Here is an 8,219-nt window from a genome sequence, read left to right as displayed (position 1 = left end):
TGCGTGTATGGAATGAGCTACCAGAGGAAGTGCAGGAGGCTCAGAAAATTGCAAAGGTAATTGGATGAGTTTCTGGATAGGATGGGTTTAGAGGGTTTGGGGCCAACTGCTGGGGAACGGGACTTGTTTAAATTTGGCTATGTGGTGAGCATGGACGAGATACACTGAAGTATCTGTTTCCACGCGGTGTACCCCAATACCGTTGCATTGCTTACACCGGCTTTAAAGGATTACTGTTTAGCGGAGCTTGCCATCGCAGTCTGTGGCACAATCCTTTAGTGTGTTCGACTGCTCACGGGAAAGGTAGTATTGTGAAACACTGCAGAAAGGAACGACTTCCTTACTTTTGCTCCGACTGACCATACTCTGTGAAATTTTCCCAAATCCTCAGTTGAGGATTTTTGCAGCTGGAAGTTACCTCAGAAACTCGGAACAGAAAGCATTTAACACGGAACACAAACAAAGCTGGCATACCTAATGCATTTTCAGACACAGAGATGCATGAATGCTAAATGTGAGACAGTCCGAGGGCATGATTTATAAAGTAATCTCACAACTAACAACAGGACAATTCCAAACTACTCTTTCAAACATACTGCAGCCTTAGGGAACCACCACTTCCCAGACAATACTGAAAAGAGAGAAAGAAAGAACCTAATAAGAATGGGCCATAAAAAGTGAATTTCACCAATCACAGTCTCGATTAGGTTACCTTTCCCTTCCGATGTCTCCAGGACGGAAACGAAGGAAATGGGAGAAATTCAACAACATATCACAGCGAAATTCGTTGGAACGATTTTCCCATTGGCCAAAAAACCAAATAACGACGAGCCGAGTCACCCCAGGACTTTGTTTCACAACAGCGATGAAATAACGGTGTCCATTTGGTTCCAGTACAAGCTCAACTTGCCTGGAACAGCACAGCTGCTTGCGATTTTCTGCGCGGGAGGCGAACACGATCATGACAGACAGAGACACTTTGAAATATTCGGCACTATCCCACACCACAGTTAATTCCCCGGGAAGCAAAGCCATTTTACTTTTGTTTTCAACATCAATAAAGTGGGGACAGAAACAGCATTTTAACAAGCTGCAGCGTTGGAGTTGATCTGCAGAAATGGCAGTGGTGGGATTCGAACCCACGCCTCTTTCGAGACTGGAACCTGGATCCAGCGCCTTAGACCGCTCGGCCACACTACCAGCCAGCCGCGCGCACCATTTTCTTGCATTTCCAACTGTGCTCTCCTGCATAACAACAGATGCCAAGTCACATGAAAATGGTTCCATGATCCCTCTCCGACTCGCACAGCTGCTGGGATGTGCCCGTCTACAATATCAATTTCGCAGCAGATAATGAGAGCCCATCAATCCAGACAAAAATCAATGGTAAACTGAGTCTATCTTCTCAGACTCCTTTCAGCTCCAAATGTATCTGTGAGAATATATGTTCGGTTATGATTTGGTCAAATAACCACGAGCTGCTTGACATTACTGCAATTTCGATTCTTGCTTTGCTAAATGATTTCACCCATTGCTTGAAACAGGGCAAGTTTCACGTTTACACGCAACATGAAGCACACCGGACTACAGGGAAAATGCACAAAGCCGTGTTCCACATCATACCGTGCAGCATAATTTCAGTCACTGTGTCTGTTTTGCAGAATAAGAGTCCCAAACAATGTACTCCACCCTAAAACCGGAGGTCGCATTCCTATTCGAGAGCGACAGATCGCATTGTGACGATGCTCTGACCTCGGAGCCAGTTCGAGATGACACTTTCCTTGCCTTTTACCTTCACCGTGCAATTTGCTGCAGAGATGTTCACTCCTGGACATCAGCCACATGGATACCAACTGAGTTGGAAACCTGTGTGGGAATCGACGAGAAGCGACTCAATAAATTTTGCTCAATTCCATGGTGCTTATTAGAAATGCAGTTTCTGTTCACCTCAATCTAAAAGGCAGTTTCTCAACATAGTAACAAAGTCAAAAGGTAATTACCTCACCCCACCCCCACTCCGGAAGAGGTGCTAACTGCCCTTGATTGCTTTTTGTTCTCGATGTGAAGAGCTCTCACGCCTCTGAGTCACCTTCACGTCTCTGGTTGCTGAGTGAGTCACAAAGAAGGAGTTTCACCAGAGCTACAACTGCCTCACTTCCCCACTCGACTTCCCCGTTTACATTTTCCTGCTCCTCAGTGAGTTCAAGAAAACCAAATGGATGCGATGTCATTCTGTCGCCTCTCTGTCGATCCCTCCGTTTCAGTTTCAACATGGCTTAGGTCTCGGGGCGCACCTTAATACTAGCGATGCTATGAAAGCGCAGGTCCAGAGGTTCCTCTAAGAGTGTAATTTCTTTCATTGTTGTTGCTGATTGAATGAGCCACTAACGTGCAAACTGCTCCGAAACATGATTCAGGACCTCTGGTGCCAATCCTCGCACGTTGAATACCGACAGACAGCTTCCAAACGAGGCCTTTCAGAGACGCCTTTGGGGTACATTTAACAGACAGACAAGTTCAGGAATCCGTGGTGCACTGTGACACCAGCGCATCAGCTTCTTCCCTGTCTTTGAACCGAGCCGCCTGCGCAAGGAATGCAAATGCGGTACTGCTTTTCGTAGAAGGATCAGAAGGGGGTTACTACACTCTCAAACAGAATTGCATATGATCAGAACCAGTTTGGATAAAAACTTTACAATTCTTTGCACAGTCATTAAATGGAATTGCATTACATTTCACTACGCGAGCAGATTTGTTCAAGCAACTTCGAAGGCAGGTTTGCAGATGGGAAAGCAAGCAAGAAAGCTCCGTTCTTGTCCATGTAAAAGGCTGCCGTTGAAGAACAAAGCAGTTTCTGCCCAGTTTCGAACTGGGGACTTTTCGCGTGTGAGGCGAACGTGATGACCACTACACTACAGAAACAAGCCGCAGCCGCTCATCCGGCAGCTCAGTGGCATCCAGCACTGAAAGTTGAAGCCATTCTTCGTTTCACCTTTCTGTTTCCAATAGCTCGTGGTTGTCCAGCGTAATTGACATCTTCAAAACATAAAAAAAAGACACGTGAAATTGATGATAAAATATTGGCAAGGATGTCGTCAATGTTTGGACCGTAGGGCGAGGTGAAATAGGCTGGGACGACTTTCCCTGCAGCGTAACGGCTGCGACATGATCTAATGGAAGAGTTGTAAACTGAGTATTTACGTGTTTTACCCAAGTTGGGGTGAGTTGAAAACTCGAGAGCATAGGTTTAAGGTGAGTGGGCTGAAATTGACAAAGGACCTGAGGCACATTTCCCACACAGAAGGTTGTGCGTGTATGGAATGAGCTACCAGAGGAAGCGGAGGAGGCTCAGAAAATTGCATGAGTTTCTGGATAGGATGGGTTGAGAGGGTTTGGGGCCAAATACTGGGGAACCGGACTTGTTTATATTTGGCTATGTGCTGAGCATGGACGAGATACACCGAAGTATCTGTTTCCACGCGGTGTCCCCCAATAACGTTGTGTTGCTTACACCTGCTTTAAAGGATTACTTTTTAGCGGAGCTTACCGTCGCAGTCTGTGGCACAATCCTTTACTGTGTTCGATGCTCACGGGAAAGGTAGTATTGCGAAACACTGCAGAAAGGAACGACTTCCTTACTTTTGCTCCGACTGACCGTACTCTGTGAAATTTTCCCAGATCCTCAGTTAAGGACTTTTGCAGCTGGAAGTTTCCTCAGAAACGCTGTTAACTCGTAAAGTATTGAGCGAATCGCAAAACAGAAAGCATTTAACACGGAACACAAACAAAGCTGGCATACCTAATGCATTTTCAGACACAGAGATGCATGAATGCTAAATGTGAGACAGTCCGAGGGCATGATTTATAAAGTAATCTCACAACTAACAACAGGACAATTCCAAACTACTCTTTCAAACATACTGCAGCCTTAGGGAACCACCACTTCCCAGACAATACTGAAAAGAGAGAAAGAAAGAACCTAATAAGAATGGGCCATAAAAAGTGAATTTCACCAATCACAGTCTCGATTAGATTACCTTTCCCTTCCGATGTCTCCAGGACGGAAACGAAGGAAATGGGAGAAATTCAACAACATATCACAGCGAAATTCGTTGGAACGATTTTCCCATTGGCCAAAAAACCAAATAACGACGAGCCGAGTCACCCCAGGACTTTGTTTCACAACAGCGATGAAATAACGGTGTCCATTTGGTTCCAGTACAAGCTCAACTTGCCTGGAACAGCACAGCTGCTTGCGATTTTCTGCGCGGGAGGCGAACACGATCATGACAGACAGAGACACTTTGAAATATTCGGCACTATCCCACACCACAGTTAATTCCCCGGGAAGCAAAGCCATTTTACTTTTGTTTTCAACATCAATAAAGTGGGGACAGAAACAGCATTTTAACAAGCTGCAGCGTTGGAGTTGATCAGCAGCAATGGCAGTGGTGGGATTCGAACCCACGCTTCTTTCGAGACTGGAAGCTGGATCCAGCGCCTTAGACCGCTCGGCAACACTACCAGCCGGCCGCACACCCCTCACCCCACCACCCCCATTTTCTTGCATTTCCAACTGAGCTCTCCTGCATAACAACAGATGCCAAGTCACATGAAAATGGTTCCATGATCCTTCTCCGATTCGCACAGCTGCTGGGATGTGCCCGTCTACAATATCAATTTCGCAGCAGATAATGAGAGCCCATCAATCCAGACAAAAATCAATGGTAAGCTGAGTCTATCTTCTCAGACTCTTTTCAGCTCCAAATGTATCTGGGAGAATATAAGATCGGTTATGATTGGGTCAAATTATCATCAGCTGCTTGACATTACTGCAATTCGGATTCTTGCTTTGCTAAATGATCTCACCCATTGCTCGAAACAGGACAACTTTCACGTTTACACGGAACATGAAACACACCGGACTACAGGGAAAATGCACAAAGCTGAGCAGGCCGTGTCCCAAATCATACCGTGCAGCATCGTTTCAGTCACTGTTTCTGTTTTGCAGAATAAGGTTCCCAAAGAAAGTTCCACCCTAAAACCGGAGGTCGCATTCCAATCTGAGAACGACAGATTACATTGTGAGGAAGGTTTGACCTCGGAGCCAGTTCGAGATGCCACTTTCCTTGCCTTTTACCTTCACCGTGCAATTTGCTGCAGAGATGTTCACACCTGGACATGAGCCTCATGGTCACCAACTGAGTTGGAAACCTGTGTGGGAATCGATGAGAAGCGACTCAATAAAGTTTAACAAATTCCACGGTGCTTATTAGAAATGCAGTTTGTGTTCCCCTCAATCTAAAAGGCAGTTTCTGAACATAGTAACAGAAGTCAAAAGGTAATTACCTCACCCCACCCCCACTCCGGAAGAGGTGCTAACTGCCCTTGATTGCTTTTTGTTCACGATGTGAAGGGCTCTCACGCCTGAGTCACCGTCGCGTCTCTGGTTGCTGAGTGAATCACAAAGAAGGAGTTTCCCCAGAGCTGCAACTGCCTCGCTTCCCCAGTCGCCCTCCCGTTTACATTTTCCTGCTCGTCAGTGATTTAAAGAAAACCAAATGGATGCGATGTCATTCTGTAGTCTCTCTGTCGATTCCTCCGTTTCAGTTCCAACATGGCTTAGGTCTCGGGGCGCACCTCAATGCTAGCGACACTATGAAAGCACAGGTCCGGAGGTTCCTCTGAGACTGTAATTTCTTTCATTGCAGGTTGCTGATTGAATGAGCCACTAACGTGCGAACTGCTCCGAAACATGATTCAGGATTTCTGGTGCCAATTCTCGTACGTTGAATAACGACAGACACCTTCCAAATGAGGTATTTCAGAGACGACTTTGGGATACATTTGACAGACAGATTAGTTCAGGAATTCGTGGTGCGCTGTGACACCAGCACATCAGCTTCTTCCCTGTCTTTGAACCGAGCCGCCTGCGCAAGGAATGCAAATGCGGGACTGCTTTTCGTGGAAGGATCAGAAGGGGGTAACTACACTCTCAAACAGAATGGCATATGATCAGAACCAAGTTGGAGAAAAACTTTACAATGCTTTGCACTGTTAGTAAATGGAACTGCATTGCATTTCACTACGAGAGCAGATTTGTTTAAGCAAACTCGAAGGCAGGTTTGCAGATGGGAAACCCTGTCTCCTGTCATTAAGCAGTTAAACACAGAAACACACACACGTTCCTCCTCCACCACTGTCTCCTGTCATTAAACTCGCATGCACATTACCCTCCACCACCACCCTGTCTGCAGCCCTTAAATAGTTGTATACAGAAACACACGCACACAACACTCAACGAACACCCTGTCTCCTGCTATTAAACAGGTGCACACAGAAATACACACACAATCCTCCATCACCACCCTGTTTCCTGCCATTAATCAGATATGCACAGAAACACACACACACCATCCTCCATCACCACCCTGTCTCCTGCCCTTAAATAAATATACACAGAAACACGCACACACAATCCTCCAACACCACCTTGTTCTCCTATTATTAAGCAGAGATATACAGAAATACACACACAACCCTCCACCACCACCCTGTCACCAGTCCTTAAACAGATATACACAGACACACACACACACACACACAACCCTCCACCACCACACTGTTCTCGTGCCATTGAGCAGATATACACAGAAATACACACACAACCCTCAACCATTACCCTGTCTCCTGCCCTAAAACAGATATACACAGAAGCACACACACAACCCTCCATTGCCAGCCTGTCTCCTGCAATTCAATATATATATAGAAACACACAAACCCCCCACTACCTCCCTGTCAGCAGCCATTAAATAGATACATGCAGAAAAACACACACAGTCCTCCACCACAACCTTATTTCCTGCCACTAAGTGGATATACATTCAAACACGCACTCTACAATTGAAACACAACCATTTCTCCTGCCACTAAACAGATATACATAGAAAAACACACACACACAATCCTCGACCGCCACCCTGTCTGCTGACATTAAACAGATATACACACAAACACACACACGTCCGTCCACCACCACCCTGTTCTGCTGCCATTGAGCAGATATATACAAAAGTACACACACACAACCCTTGACCATCATCATGTCTCCTGCCCTGAAACAGATATACACAGAAACACACACATATACAGAACCCTCCACCACCACCCCGTTTGCTGCCGTTAATCAGACATACACATAAACACACACAGACACAACCCTCCACCATCACACTCTCTCTGGCGATTAAACCGATATTAACAGAAACACAAACTAATCTCGACACCATCACCCTGTCTCCTGCCATTAAACACACATGCACAGAAACACACACACAACCCTCCACCACAACCCTGTCCCATGCGATTAAACAGATATACGTACAAATGCACAAACACACAACTGTTAACCACCACATTGTTTTATGCCATTAAACAGATACACACAGAAACACCCACACACAAACACACACAAAACCCCCGACCAACATCTTGTTGCCTGCCATTAATCAGATATACACAGAAACGCACGCACAACCCTCAAGCAAACCACGTCTCCTGCAATTAAACATATATACACAGAAACACACACACACCAACCTCGACCACCACCCTGTCACCTGCCATTAAACAGATATACACAGAAACACACATACAACCTTCTACGAACACCCTGTCTACTGACTTTAAACAGGTATACACAGAAACATACACAATCCTCCACCACCCTGTCACCTGACACTAAGCACGCAGACACAGAAACACAGACACTCTACCCTTCAACACCACTGTCTCCTGACATTGAATAGAGATACGCAGAAACACACACAACCCTCCATGACAATCCTGTCTCCTGCCATTGAGCAGGTATACAGAGAAACACTCACACACAATCATGTCACCTGCCATTTAGCATATATACGCAGAAGCACACACACAACCCTCCACACCAACATGCCACCTGCCATTAAACAGTTATACACAGAAACACACACACAGCACACTCCACTCCCACCCTGTCTCTAGCCCTTAAATATATATACACATTGACACACATGCACTCAACCCAATATGACCATCCTGCCTCCTGACATTAAACAGGTCGACACTGAACCCAATGCACAACCCTCCACCACCACCCTGTCTCCTGTCTTCACACACAAACACACACACATCCCTCAACCACCACCCTGTTTCCTGCCATGAAAAAGATGTAT

The 8,219-nt window shown here is 45.9% G+C and overlaps 2 non-coding genes across 2 annotated transcripts; both read right to left on the bottom strand.

Annotated features, from left to right (window-relative positions):
- Nucleotides 1-1,118: 1,118 nt before the first annotated feature.
- Nucleotides 1,119-1,200, bottom strand: trnal-cag (transfer RNA leucine (anticodon CAG)). Its single transcript has one exon. It is a non-coding gene; the product is annotated as a tRNA-Leu (tRNA).
- Nucleotides 1,201-2,849: 1,649 nt separating this feature from the next.
- On the bottom strand, nucleotides 2,850-2,922 carry trnav-cac (transfer RNA valine (anticodon CAC)). The gene has a single exon. It is a non-coding gene; the product is annotated as a tRNA-Val (tRNA).
- Nucleotides 2,923-8,219: the final 5,297 nt, after the last annotated feature.

Source organism: Chiloscyllium punctatum, chromosome 28 (assembly GCF_047496795.1).
Source record: "Chiloscyllium punctatum isolate Juve2018m chromosome 28, sChiPun1.3, whole genome shotgun sequence".
Taxonomy (NCBI): Eukaryota; Metazoa; Chordata; class Chondrichthyes; order Orectolobiformes; family Hemiscylliidae; genus Chiloscyllium; species Chiloscyllium punctatum.
Note: the sequence above shows the minus strand (reverse complement) of the source record. Positions and strands in the feature narration are given on the sequence as shown.